A 15,781-nucleotide genomic window follows, 5' to 3' on the forward strand; every position below is an offset into this window, starting at 1 on the left:
AACCTGCATAGAAATCCATTAGGTGCCACAGGAATATAAAAGCTTACAAGAATATTTCTAAATGTAGAAAAACCATAGGATGATCTATAAATATAAGCATGGTGGAGTCATAGAGAGGACAGGTGTGTTTGCCTGGGTAAGAAATACAAAAGAAACAACAGTAGCATGGAATGAAGGACACTCAATGGGCTAGTAATGTATCATTGCACCTTTAGATGTGTGGAGTCTGAAGTAGCACACAAAAAGCTAAGGAAGAGCTTTTTGAAGGTTTTATCCATCATTGGTCCCATCATAAAGGCAACACTAATCCAGAAAGTCCACCCTTTCTTGTTCAAAAATGAACAGAAGAGCTGAGCTTAGCTCTGGAATTGGAATCTTGAGTGAAACAACAAAGATTAAAAAAAAAAGCCCATTAATAACAATTATGTGGAACCCTAGGGCTGCCCTAGGTTCTGCTGTTTCTAAGACTAGGTTTTCAATTTTTCCTTGAATTTTCTGGGCAACCCCCATAACAGATCCCAGCAAAACTCTCACTTTGTCTAAGTTAGAAGTGCTTTCTGACACGTTCAATCAAAGAGCCTAACCAAAAGAGGTGAACAGCCTCTCTGTATCCAAAAATGATAAACAGCCACGGCACAGACACCTTTGGTCAAGATAATCAAGGCAATTTTTCTGTGTACTTGACGAGAAGCTCAGTTCTGTAGAGATCTAAAAAGTGTACAAACACATGGCTTTAAATAAGCCAGTAAGCTTTAAATACACATAGGGAAACAGAAATCACACATGGGAAATGGTTACAGAACTATGAATAACTAAGTTACTAAGAAAAAAAAAGGCCCTATTTTCTGTGGAATAGCATTTCTAGAAAGGGAAATAATGGAAGAGAACTAAATCTCACACGCTTTCTGGAGGAAGATCAAGATCGAGCATGAACTAAAATCTAAATAAATGGCCCCTGTTATTAGGAGTAGGATTAAATGATTCAGTGAAGAAATATATCTAGTGCATACACTTAAACAAGAATAATAAAATCCCACAACAAATGTCTTTGGAAGGATATAACAAAGTAAAGAAGAGTCAGGGTCCTCATCGATTAAGCACTCATGCAGTGTTCATTGATGCAGTTGGCCGTATTCAGTTTCAGTAAAAAGGTGCACGTACATAAATAATCTTACCTCTGCCAACCCCAGATCACCATGTCCAAAGGGCTCTGCTCAGTCTTCAGATGGATGCGGTGGAGCCTCACGGATGGGTAACACGACAGACCCACAGGAATAAAAAGACAGAAAAGAGGACCTACGAGAGAAGAATGAAAGTAATGGGACTGTTAGAGGTAAGGAAGGAAAGAGTTACAGGAGACAACAGCTCAGAACGGTGGTATTTCAAATATTTCAGAAGATACACTTGCCATTAACACAAAAGGCAAAGGAAGAGATAGTGACAAATGAAAATAACCAGTTCATGTACAGCATTATGTCTTAGTTTTTGAAAGCAAGTCAAGCCTTTTAACTTGCCAAGAGGTTTTTTGGATTTGGTTTTAAGGGTCCCATCAGACATAAATTTCTATGACTCTGAGATTTTAACCGTAGCTTGATTGAGGGATGTGCCACTCCCTGGGGACATCTGTTCTACAAAGGCTAAGAACATGGCAGGAAATCTAGGGAGGCTGAGAACATTTTACTTACCAGATTGCACACTACATATAATTCAGAAGACTTTGATAAGTAGGGTGACTATATAATTTATGATTCACCTTGGGATTCTTTTGAGAGTTCCGGGGGGGGGGGGGCGGGGAGGTTATTAATAATTGTGCTAGAGCAAGGCACAGACCACATACATACATAGTCATATCTTCAAAACCTCTCAGGTAGGGAGAGGGTCTAACTCCAGGAAAACATTTCCCCCAAGAGTAATAGTAGTTTGGGCAGGTACCTGTTTATCTGAGTATTATACAGGCCTTCGGCCAGAATGCATTGCTTAGGATAACAACCAGAGAGGTAAGGCCCTTTCTCTCATGGCGCCTGTCCTCAATCTGTCCTGTCAAAATATGTTGAACACATATTTCAAGGGTGATTTAAAAGGACATTTAAAAGTATTAATCTGAATTTACAACATCAAAAATGTACTGAACAGTAAGGAGAGATTCTGGAAAGGCCAGACACCATTTTCTCTAAATTTCCCATCTGCATAGGTAAGCTTTCCTTCTCCTCACAAATACTTTTCTTTGATATCCTTCCCCAACTTTGTCCTCATCAAGATTTTGTCAGAATTGCCATGCCCTCATTTATAATACCCCCTAAATCCTGAAACTACTGAGGAAACCCCCTTACATATCCACAGCTACACCGAGCAAGGCAGAGCCTCCTGGAGCCTATATTACATTAACAAAAAGAAAAAAAAAATCAGATCCATATCTGGCTCAAACAGTCAGTGAGCTGGGGCAGAATCATCTGGGAACCCGGGGTGGGGGGGGGTAACTCAACCAGTGAGCTGCTGGTACCAGGTCATTTCCAAACCATGACTGGAGTTGTTCTTTCTAAAGTTAGCCAGAGACAAAGACATTGTGTGTGGAGACATGCAATTTGCCCCATAGACAGAGGCCCCAAAGGTCAATGTGACAGCAAAAGAAATCTCTGCAGGAAAAATTCAAAGCTCTGCTTGGCTCCAAAGCAAGGAAGTGACCACCTTGTGGGAAGGGATCAAGGTGTAATGAGATTTACTTTTCTCATCTCTGCCCTGTGATGAGAGAGGCGAATTAGTATTAATAGAAATGCACCTATGATAGAGTGGCCATCACCTGAGAAGTCAGCAAACGGACATGCTCTGGACCCTGAGGAAAGTACATGGTAAGGAGACCTCAGATACCTGGAGCCTTTGATTTCACTAATAGTTCTGTAGAAAATCCAAGTCAGGAATGGGAGAGGTCGGGTTGCTGGCTCGTGCCCTCCCTTGGTGACAGCTCCAGGCAATTTTACCATCCAGCTGTTCTGTTTTTCAAAATGAAAGTAATTGGAATTGAACTACAGAGCTTTGCTAAAACCCTAGCAATTAACAGTGCAATTTCCTAAATTGCACTGTAATGGAAAAGTGTCCATCAATCAACCCAGTGAAATAACACATTTTCTCACCAGATGTGAGATTTAATATCTTCATAACTCTCTGGATTTACCACTTATGAATTGTCAGCCTTGCCTCAAGCTCTGAGAATTAATGGACTACATCCCTGCTATGCAAGGATGGTTTACAGTTGTAAAATATCCCTACCTTCATTTTAGATATATTTACCAAAATGTTCTTCTTTAAGATGCAATCAGAAAACATGCTAGGTGGGAAAATTTCATTTCTATTTACTAGGTTATATATTATCATTGTCCAGATAAATATAGTTCCCGGAGTCTCAGCACGGCACTCTCTTGTAACAGGAATAGCCAGTTTATCACTGGCCATGAACAATAAATAACCCTGCAAAGATGCAGTGGCTTTGTTTTAAACTTTAGGCTATCCTCTATGGTTGTCTGCAAAGAGAACCCAAAATATTCTAAGCTTCTAATTCTGTATGTATGTGCAGTCCTGCTATTCCTCTTGGACTAAGAAGAGAGCTCAAAGAACTCACACATGTTTGTGTGTCCACGATGATTATCAGGCACTTCCATTCTATTTTTAGCTTTCACTCCAGTCTCAAGCACCTGAGCCATGGCCATGAGGAAGCTGCCTCCTGGAAGGAGCCCTGGCAGACTGCTGTGATGCCAGAATCTCAAACTTTCCAGGTTTGGAAACTTCTTGCTTTCACCCGCTAGGGGGAAATACCACAACATTGAGGGTCACTCCACAGGCTTCATATGGACTGAAGTCACCGAATAAGTTATTCTTCCCTCCTACAGTGTTGTACCAGGACCTGTGCGGGAATACGTACAGGGTGCCAGGCAGGCAAAGAGGAGAAGCAGGAGAGGCTGCAGGAGCGTAGGGCATAGGAGGTTGTGGTAGCACTTAGGGAAGGTTACCCAGATGTCTGAGATTGTTGTCACATCACAAAGGAAATACATTGTCAGACATTGGGGTCGTCTACATGATGTATAGTTATTTCAAGGAAAAAAAAAGTCACAGAACTCCAGTATTTTGAGAAAACTTAGAGACCATCTATTTCATTTCTTAATTTCATGGATTCCTAAAACGATTCAATGAAAACTGTTAATCACATCATTGCATCAGATGATACTGCTTACTGGGCAAAATAGGTTATACAAGGAATCTGTCATTCATTCTCAGCTGATAACACTTAATTCCCCTTGACCATATTAGTTCATTTTAGAAGTTAACATTTTTCTTGTTTTTGTTTGTTTGTGTTTTTGTTTTTTTGTTTTGCAAAAGGAAGCACTATAGGTCATGAAGGGATCACCTTGTCTAAATAATAAAGAAGTCTGACATATCTCTGTATGATTTATTCTATCAGAGATTAAAATCACAAAGCAATAACTACATAGTAAGAAACATTTCAAAACCCATGAAAGACAGATGAAATACAATTGAGATTGGTAAAATCAATTCAAAAGATTATAAGAATCCTCAACAATAAAGAAATAAATTACTATTTAATAAATAATATTGAGCTGATATGATATCAGTATAGAAAAATTACTTTTCTCATATCACACAATGTATTAATTTCCAGATGAGTCAGAATTAAATATTTCATTGAAAACTAGAGGTAAAAAAAAAAGTCTCCTTCTAGCTATGGGAGAAGAGATAAATCCCTGATAATAAAGAAAGGTAGTACATTAGGATCTCATCAGAGGCAAGATGGATGAGCACAGATATGTATAACTAAAGCATCTGAACTATACCATATAGAAGAAGAAAGCAACACAATGAGATCATGCATGAAATATATCTAATTAAAACATACTATCATATATGTGTGTAGACCCACACATATGTATACACACACGTTTGTGAGTGTATAAAGAATTAATGTGCCTTTCACATCACATTACCCAGACTTCCTCTCACAAACAAAGGAGACAAACAAAATTTCACTTGAATAAAGAGAGAACTATCTAACTGGGGAGTGGGGAGGTGGGCAAACACAGCTTTACAAACAACTAAAAATGATAACTAAAATAACACTAAGGTATCATTGCATACCCACCGATGAGGCAAATAAAATAGAAAATGGTAAAGCTCAGTGTGAGCCTTTGGGGAAATAGAATATATACCACAGAGGCCACCAACTGGAGGCCTTGTCCATGGGCAGGATCAAGCCAGCACCTTTTCTCCCCACACCGTATTCAAGAACACTTTAAAGTTCTTGCCAAAGAGATTTCACATAAAACCTGGATTTCCAGAGTCTCCATAAAAATTGGAAGTTCTATGCCATCGCCGGAACTGTATGTTCACAAGGCAACATCTAGACAGAGCTGACCAGAGGGCGCTGTTCCTGCCAGATGGTAGATGGTGACCAACCGGGTGAGCTACCCCTATTCCTCTCTGCTGTCAAACACCTGGGCAGCTGCTGTCACTTTGCTATCACTTGGCCAGGGTGGTGGGGGCTTTTCCAGATCACTTACTCAGAATCTGAGCTTGAGATTTATGATTTATACATTGCCCAAGTCATTAAAAAGTTGTTCTTTCTAAAAAGCTGTCTTGAAATTTTAAACAAGAGTTTAAAATCTATTAATATCCTTTGATATAATAATTTTACCGCAGGGACTTGATTTCAAAGAAACCAGCATGTATCTCTCAAATACCCCTCCCTGCCTTCCCCTAAAAGAAACAGCAAATGCTCACTCATGGTAGCACAAAATGGAAAATTCTAAATATCCAACAGTATATGAATAGCTAGATAAACTAAGGCATAGTAACTGGAGAAACTTTCAGGTAACTATTACAAATGAAAGTCGACTAGTTTGATGAAAATGTGAAAATGTGATTAATGAGAAAAATTATCATATCAGGTAACACCAGCTAGTAAAAAGTCTAGGGCTTTATACTGATAGAGACAAGAAGTGAATGTGGAAAGATGCTGATTGAGTTCAATATGTATGAGATATCTTTCATGTAAAGGTGTTTGCAGTCATAATTAATGCTCTAAAAGGAGACACCTGTGCAGTTCCTAAGTCCTTTAGAGGATTGAACCACACAACTAGGACAGGTGGTTGTGACAACTTGTTGCTTCTTTTTTTTTTTAATTTATTTATTTTGGGAGAGAGAGACAGAGAGAGAGAGACAGAGAGAATGACGGGAGTAGGGGAAGAGAGAGAAGGAGAGAGAATTCTAACCCTGACCTAAGGTTCAAACTCAGGAACCATGAAACCATGACCTGAGCCAAGATCAAGAATCAGACACTTAACCGACTGAGCCAACAGGTGTCCCGACAACTTGCTTTTTACAGACCTCTCATTCAGAGTCCACACAGCCCTTTTGTAGATTGTTCACTGTGTCCACATCCTGAGGACCAAGCATTTCTTCTGTATATCAAACTGAAATCTCTCCTGCATTCATTGAAAATGTATTTTTTCAATAACCTAAAAATTTGAAAGAATGGAACTGACACTCATATAAAAATAATCACTTATCTCTGAAGCCTGTGGTCAAATTCTAATATTCTATGCCCTTTCAAGACCATGAAGCAGGGATGTGTAATAGTTAAAGGCATGGGCTTTGAAACAAGGTACAACTGGGTTTCAATCCTACCTCCAAATCCAAGCCACTTAACCTTTCTGGTTATTACTCATTCTGTCTATTAAAAAGGGGATAACGATTTTGGTCTCATTGGGAATTTTGGGAGTGTAAAATGATCTTAAAAAATGAAATATGAAGTGCTTATTTTAGTGTCAAGTCCATAACAAGTTATTATAGCAGTAGTGATTATTCTTATTAAAATAATTTGAGCATTAGTTTTGTTTTCATATGAGCAGTCTGATATAAATCCTAGTTATCTCTCTGTAGTAATATTTTTCACTTCTCAGAATTCTCTCAGAATTGTTCTGCCTCCTTCTTTCCAAGTGTGACTTTTGCTATGGAGTGGCAAGCATTCGGCAATATTAGCTTCCAATGCAGCACTGGTATCCTAGAACATGAGGAGAAGACTCCGTAATAATAGTTGTTATGATCATGGCATTGCAAATTTTACTATAGCCTTCAGCAATCTGTCTTATAGAAACTTTAAACTACTCTAAAGTCCACCAAAAGAAAATCTAGACACTGGAAACTATATTAGAATCAGTGTTTCTTAGTAGGGGATCATTATCACCACATCAACAAATCGAGTAAGCTCTAATTTTGCCCTCATACGCTCCGTATCTTCTAAGTCTTTTGAAAGAAAACCAGTAGATAGGAAATCTAATCTGAGACAAATTCTAAAGATTTAACTGTGAAGTTGTCAATTAAATTCTATTTATTATTTACTTACTAGTTCATACTCAAAGTCTGTTTTTCATGAGACAATCTAACATTTTTCTCTGTTTTAATAGCATATATTTCTCTGCATCTGATCTTAAAAAATCAGTTAATGAATCAGCTTTTTTCCTGTTTTAAAATCCTATGATTATACAGACTCCAACTGAAGTTAACTTAAGGTGACAAGAATAAATTTGTGACATTTCACATTATTAAGATGAGTATGGAGACCCTTATTCTTTGAGGGTAAATATGCTTCTGACTCATTTCCAAATAAAATTATCACAGATATTTTCTTTAAGTGGAAAGGTACATTGCTTAAAATTTAAGGTGATGATAAAAACAAAATGGGGGGGGAGGCACCTGGGTGGTTCAGTACCTTAAGCTTCCAACTCTTGATTTCAGGTCAGGATCTCATTGTTTGTGAGTTTGAGCCCCATGTCAGGCTTTGTGCTGACAGTGCAGAGCCTTCTTGGGATTGTCTCTCCCTCCTTCTATGCCCCTTCTCTACTCACTCACTCTCTCTGTCCCTTTCTCAAAATAAATAAATAAAGAATGGAGGAACATTCTGGTTCTTTTTAGCCTTCAGTTATGATTTTAAGTTTATACTCCATGGAAGTTTCAATAAAAATCTTTTAGAAGGTTAATATGAGTTTTGTCACATTTGGGAGTGGGAGTGGGAGTGGGGGTACGAATGTCCTCCTAAGACTTAATAATATGCTCACATCCAAACAAAGTCTTAGAGGTAAAATTACACTCATTACTACTAAGAATGAGGTATATAATTAAATGTTTTAAAAATACTTGAAATCAGCTATATTTGATACATAATCCATCAATATGTTTGTTCTATGAATGTGTAATAAAACAATGACAAATTTATATTTGTCAATTTAAAAAGAGGAGGAAAAATGGGTGCCATCTTGTGGAGAGACCTACCACATAGAAGCAACCTCTGTTTTTCCTTTTGTTTTTCTTTTTCATACAAAATCCATAAAGGACTTCCTTTTGCCTTCATGTACCTTGCTCTTTTCTTAATGTAAAGGAAATACATTATTTTTCCAATGGAGAGGATATCGTAGGCTAGAATATATGTGGAAAAATCAATGCTGTAGTCTGGACAATGTTAATAAAGAAGTCTTAGTGGGATTCTGGAACATTCTGAAGAATGTATAGATGTTTTCCTACCTTGTATGCAATTACCAAAGGGGTAATATTCATTTGAATAAGGGCGGGCCCTAATGGTGACCAGATAACTATGTGTGTGACAGTATGGATCTCTCTAGAATCTCATCTGCTCTGTCATAGTAAAGAAACTGAGGCAGCTTATTAGATTCAGCATTTCCAAATTTCATAATCATGAGTTCATCATACCAATGCATTCAAAGACACACTCATTTATTTTATGTTGGATGTATTTAGCCTGACACTTTCATTAGAAAAGTGTTTATTTTCAGTATATTTTTAAAGGAGGACTTACTAAATAACATAGGAATAATCATCATCACTATGTGAATTATACTGGTAATAATACTGGTCATGATAATAGCAATTATGATTTTTGAATATAGCATGACAGGTACTTTAGATATAATATAAAACCTTCTGAACAACACTGCTAAATAAGCACCACATTATTTGATACTTACAAAGTTGAGTCTCAGAGAAGTTAAGAAAATTGGTCAAGGTTATAGAGCTGGTAGCAGCAGAGCTGGGATTTGAATCAAAGATCACAACTTCCAAGGAAAGTTGTGAAGTCCCAATTTTTGAGACTTCAGAGTAACTGCAGTCACAAACAACCATGTTGGAAAATAAAAGCCCTCCAACGTACGGCCTTAAATCCCATTTTAATTATTCTGGCCATGCACCATTTTCCCAACATCCCAGCCAGGACTAGAATTATGAAAATCACTGTATGCTCCGCTGAAAAACAGTTTCATTAGCATAGAATGCAATCTAGCTGTTCCTTGGTGGGGGACAAAAATTACCCTCAGTTGTAAAAGCTTGTTAACTAGAGATCGCTTTCCAGTTGGAATATCTCTATTCAACATTAGATAAAAGCTAATTAACTATGAACCATGAAATGATTCAATACTAACTTCTACCCCAAAGCAGAATTTTCCAGGTTTCAAGTTCTATACCTGATAATGAAACTTTTCTTCTTTTTTCAGAATGGAAATATTTCTTCCATAAATAAAAATTTAAAAAAAGTATTGTGACTAAAATCTCAATAACATAAATTAAAAATGTACTCGATAATTCTAATTTTTTCACTTTTGCTAGAGGTGTATGTGAAAATTTATTTTTGTTGTTATTGTTGTGATGGTTTTTTTTTGTCCCAACTATGTACCTCAGTAATTTTTGATAAATCACATATTTAAGTGATTAGTATGGACACTAAAGTTACAAATATTATTCATAGCAGCATATTTTCTGATGTTTTACATTAAAGCAAGAAGAATTTCATCTGAAAAATAAAACACACAAACTAGATTCCAGGAAAATGTTCATTTAAAAATAAACATACACATTTCCATTCTTTTGGGCTTTTTCCATGTTTCAAGGTATGGATATCAATAAAGGCAAATTAGATAATACATTTTTCTTTATTCATAATCCCTTTATTTTTTACTGTTTTAGTTTCTGACCATTTAAATGATTAACCCAGGGATACCTCTAAACTTCATCTTCCTCATCTGTTAGAATAGTGATTTTTAAAATTTTAGAGCAATGATTTTCAATTTGTGAGTTACACAGCACTGGTGATAAGTGGAAATTTACAGAGTCTGGAAACTCTTACACATAAATAAGATTGGATTTTTGTATGTTGGATTAATGATATGTCATACACTCTCATGCATATACATAAATACATACTGTTTATCAAATGTCAATACTGTTGCTTTTGACTAATACAATGAAAATTCATTTGACAATTTATTGGCCTCATCATTATTACACTGTATGTTCATAGTTAACCAGGATTAAACATACAGCTATCACAGATGGGATCACATTGAGAAACACTGTCAGAGGTGGTAATATCTTTTTCCTTGGTGATGGTCATCTCAGTATCACTCAGATACGAAAGAGATACATGGAGCTGTCCAAGCATAGCTTGGTAAAGAGGAAAGAGAGTGAGAAAGAATGTAACGTATCAACAACTAGCACTGGCCTTTGGCCGGTTCACTACTTTTGTCTTTCCTCTTCTAAAATAACCTCAAGGTCCTGTCTAGATCATATACCACAATTAGGATCGAATGTAGGTGTCATTATGGGTAAAAATGCCCAAGCAGTGAGTAGGCCAATATTTCTTCTGTTCACTACCCTCAGCCTCCTTCTTCAACCTTTTTTTTTGAAATTGTGAGCTTTTGGCTGTTTTTCCCTATTATTCAGGAAATGGCCAGTGAGAATGTGCAGGAAGGATCAGAACAGCCAGTGTTTGGTTTGGGGCAGAAAGGCAGAGCTATGCAGCTAGGCATCCTTCGCACTGAGGTACAGAGACCACTGAGCCTCCCTGCTACCATGTGCAAGTTCAAAAAGAATAATTTCAATGTAAAAGTTCAGTTGGTTGCTCTGTAGTGAAATAAATTATTTCAGCTGCTACATTTTTGAAGTTACTCTATCAGAATTTTAAATCCTTTTCCATACATCCCCTAAGGGCGTGTGAGCTGAACCAAGCCTCCTTTCTGTTTTATGATTTCTAGGCTGACGGGAGTTCACAGCAAAAATAACTTCCGAACATCAATCAAGCCCTGTCCGTCTGCTCTTTTATTCGACATGCTTCCTTTTCATTGTAATAATATACTCTTTTTTACATTTAAAACATGACATTCAATACAAATCACTCGTTAAGAAGAACTTTGTACGAAATGCAAACCTTATCAAATGTAGGAAGGTAAATAGAAATCATGGTGGAAAAAAATGAAAGAGCATAATATGGATTCAGTGGGAATTATTATTTTTTTTGTAGTTAAAGTGAACACAATTCTACAGCGCATTTGAATGCTTTTGTACTCTTATTTTAAACAAAAGTATACAGAGTGCCTTTAAACAAAGTGAAAGAAGGAGGGATATATTACCAAAGAAAATGGTCTGGCACAAAAATGTAAATACCAAAATTTATAAAACCAAAATACTAAAAATCTTAAGAACTTAAGAAAAATCTAAGTGTTTCAAATAATTGCTTGGTCTGATTCTGGAAAAAAAAAGCCACAAGGGAAGTGGTTACTTCTTATGAAGTGTTTTTTCAATTACAGGTTGCAACATTTTAGTGGGTTGTGAAACCAATTTAGTGACATTGGGTAATGAAATAGAATAGAGCAGACCCGATCTGAAAATAAAGGAGGGCACTGCACATCACAAAGTTTTTTTTTAATTAAAATTGTGTGTTTGCTAGCAATATAAAATGTATCATTTGCTGTGCAGTAGGCCAAAAAGTGACAAAAAATACCTACAACTTATCTCCCTATGCTCAGAGAAATCATGCTTTTGCAAGGTGTTTTTGGACTTCTTCTAGAGAAACATAATTATACTTCCTGCATAGTTTATGTTACTTAATCCAAAGAAAATGTGCAAAACCCAGCAGGGTATTTTGAGAAACAGATTAGTCAAGAAAGATGACTATTTTGATCCTAGCTAATATATCTCTGGTTATTAAAAATATAAATCAGTGTTGCCAACAGATTTAATTAAGATCATACTCGGCATGAAAAGGACAACATAGCATCTTTGGAGAGCCACAAGCATACTTCCAATATCTGTACATTCTTAACACTACTTATTGGTTTCCATTACAACCAAGACTCTTAAATTATCTGTAGAGGGAGCCAGTTAACAATCAACAGAACAACCAATATTTCTCATCATGTTTGGATTTTTAAGCATTTTATTTTTTGCCAAAATATTTGGTGTAATAATAACAATGCTGATAAAATAATATGATATGCAACAAAACTAATGATAGCTGCATTTCTTTGGGTAACCCTCTATATGACTAGGCACTATAAATATATCTCATTTAATTTTCTGAACAATCCTATGAAGTAGATTTTACAGCTTCCATTTTTTGAGAAACACAAAAGTTCAGAAAGATTTAATAATTAGTGGAATATCTCAGAATTTAAACGCAAAAGCCAGTGTTCTCATTATCTCTCAGGATAAAGAGACATAACACATGCAACAGAATAAATGTGGACCCCTGCCTCATACCATATACAAAAATTAACTCAAAGTGATTAAAGACCTAAATGTAACTCAAACTATAAAACTCTTAGAGAAAATTATAGACATAAATTTTTGTGACCTTGGACTAGGCAGTGGTTCTTTCAACCTACCACCAAAAGCACAAGCCACTAAAGAAAAAAAAAATAGAAAAATTGGACCTCATCACAAGTAAAAACTTTTGTGTATCAAAGGATACTACAAAGAAAGTTAAAAGACAACCTTTAGAATAGCAGAAAATATTTGCAAATCACAAATCTGGTAAGGGTCTAATATCCAGAATATGTAAAGAATACTTAAAAATCAACAATAAAAAGACAAATAACCCAACTGAAAAACTGGCAAAAAAATTTGAATAGAATTTTCTTCAAATAAGTTATACAAATGGCCAATAAGCACATGAGAATACGGTTAACATAATTAGTCATTAAGGAAATGTAAGTCAAAAAACTACAAAGAGATATCACCTCATACCCATTGTGATGGCTATACATTTTTTTTTAATGGGAAAAGGTTTTGATGAGAATGTGGAGATTTGGGTACTTCCCTACATTGCTGATGGGAATGCAAAATGGTGCAACTTCTGTGGAAAATCAGCTCCCTAAAAAGTTCAGTTATATGACCTAGCATTTCTACAACTAGGTGTCTTCCCAAGAGAAATAAAAACATATGTTCCCCAAAAAATCTTGTACACAAATGTTCGTGGCAGCATTATTCATAATAGCCCAAAAGTGGAAACAACTCAAATGACTATCAATTGATGAGTGAATAAAATTTGCATTAATGAATGAATCAATAAACAAAATGTGGTATACTCACACAAAAGAATATTATTCAGCGATACAAAGGCAAAGGCAAAGGCAAAGGCAAAGAATGGAGTACTGAAACAAAATATAAATACTGAAAACATGCTAAATGAAAGAAGGAACAGAGAAAAAGGCCACATAGTATATGATTCCATTTAAATGAAATGTCCAGATAGGCAAATCTACAGAGACAAAAAGTAGAAGTTTTGGTGGTTGCAAGTTCCTGAAGGGAGGGGAGATTGGGGAGTGACTATGAATGGAGCTCCTTTTTAGGCAATGAAAATATTCTGGAATTAGATGGTGGTAATAGTTCCACAATTCTTTGAATATACTAAAAATCACAGATTTGTATACTATAAAATGGTGAATTTTATGATATGTAAATTATATCTTAGGAAAGAAAGCAAGCATAGTTTGGGAGGGTAGTATGGGAATAGGAAATGAATCTTAGAAAGGAAAATAGTTCAAGCATAAGGCTATGTTTTCACTCAGTTCTTCCACAAACATTTATTGGGCACAAACTATGTACCAGGTATCTTGATAATCATAGGAGACACTGAGAGGAACCAATTATTAGGGAACTTTGGTCTTGTTGGCGAGACTCTGAAATTAAAAAAAAAAAAAAGTAATGTCGACTGGATAACAAATATAATTTAAAGAATATAAGAAAACTGTAGAAGTGAACGATATCTCCCCACTAACTTTGCTTGGAGCTAGTGAGGCCAATAGATAAAATCATGTAAAGCACTAGTATGGTGGAAGTATGTTCATAATTTTTCTTTCAAAAAATTAACTATCATATCATATGTCATTTCTAGAAACTTTTACAACAAATTAAAACAAACCTATACAATGTTTTTTGTTTTTTTTTTTCCCCTGAAGCAACTTCCCACGCATTCACTTCACTGTAACTTGACTTGTTGCTTCCTTCATATTGAGTGCCATTGCTCAGAAAGGAATGGAATCAAGATCTGAGCATCCTTGACTTTTCTACTCCGTTCCATACGTTTTGTGGCTTTTAGGGTACTAAGCAGGTAACATGAAGAAGGTCAGTGTGGTAATATGAGTGTGAATATGTGAGACCTAAGTCGTTTTCCTTAGCTGCCAATTATGAATATTTATTTCTGGCTTCCTCAAACTGACATTTTCCCATTCCTTCTTAAAGGATGTTTCTTTGAAAGTAAACATATGGTCCATTTATTTATGGTTGCATGGTTCCAAGAACACTATATTATGTTATCAGCATTTAGTTATGCATAACCAATGCGAAAGAATCTGTTTTAGCTGCTCAGCAATTTCTCCCGATAAGAACTAAAGTCACTACTGTCCTACAGATGAGAGAAAAGTGTGTCTCCCCTGAGCCTACAGAATCTCTGTTGAAATTTTTGCATTTATGAAATAGTCCATAAAAAGATTATTAGGATTTAAAAAATGTTTTAAGGTAAAAACAAATGTTAGAAGGCGGTTCTTGTTCCCAAAATCCTGTAAAATCATTTTCATCATCATCATCTCCTTGACAGAATATCTATACCTGTCTATAACTATTTATTCAGTATTAACCAACAGTGAAGGAGGCCACTGAAGCTACATTATAAGGAAAAGCCTATGGTTGCATTTACTCCCAATAAAACTAATAAGAGCATACAAATAAATACCTAGGTTGAAACCTAGCTTGAATTGCCTGGGTGGCAACATAACATAACATTCTTGTGGTCTCTAGTCCACTAAAAGCCAGAACACTTAAAAAAAAAAATCACGTCAGATATAAGATACTCCCAGACATGTAAGATTACTTTGCTAATACAACTAATTCTGTTTTTATTCCTCTCCTAAAATGCTTAGATTTAGCTACATCCATCAATTGGGATGAATATAATTGCACTTCCTGTGCTTGTATTGTGACAAAGCAAGAAGAAAATAGATTTCTGTCATTCTTTTTCCCTGGGACTGGTATATAGTGTTACATAATGAGGAGAAGAAAGAATACTAAAATAGAGGTTGTAAACACAGCAGAAAATGTAAGTCCGTGGTCACCTCTACCACTGACTTTGATGGAGAACTTAGGCTATACAGAGCTGGCCTTTTCTCATGTATAGAATGGATTAAGTATAATCATTCCCTCACAAATTTACTAAGAATATTTAATTAGATAAATTATTACATAAAAGCATGTTGTAAAACACCAGAAAAATACATGTTAGCTGGTTATAATATGCATGCAACATAAACAGAAAAAAATAATCTTCATGTTTTATCCTTTTAATTGTAGAATTTATGTTCGATGAGGGCAGGGATTTCTCTCTGGGTTTTCCATTGCTATATCTCTAGCACCTGGCACAGAGTAGGAACTCAGTAAC

General features: G+C 35.9%; 1 protein-coding gene across 1 annotated transcript in view; it reads right to left on the reverse strand.

Moving 5' to 3' along the window:
* Window positions 1–1,139: 1,139 nt before the first annotated feature.
* LOC122491006 overlaps window positions 1,140–15,781 on the reverse strand; it is a 259,942-nt gene continuing 245,300 nt past the window's right edge. Inside the window, exon 5 of the mRNA XM_043593304.1 lies at window positions 1,140–1,296. The gene's annotated coding sequence lies outside the window, so the exon portion shown is untranslated. The remainder of the gene's footprint in view (window positions 1,297–15,781) is intronic.

The sequence above is a fragment of the Prionailurus bengalensis genome, chromosome C2 (genome assembly GCF_016509475.1).
Source record: "Prionailurus bengalensis isolate Pbe53 chromosome C2, Fcat_Pben_1.1_paternal_pri, whole genome shotgun sequence".
Lineage (NCBI taxonomy): Eukaryota > Metazoa > Chordata > Mammalia > Carnivora > Felidae > Prionailurus > Prionailurus bengalensis.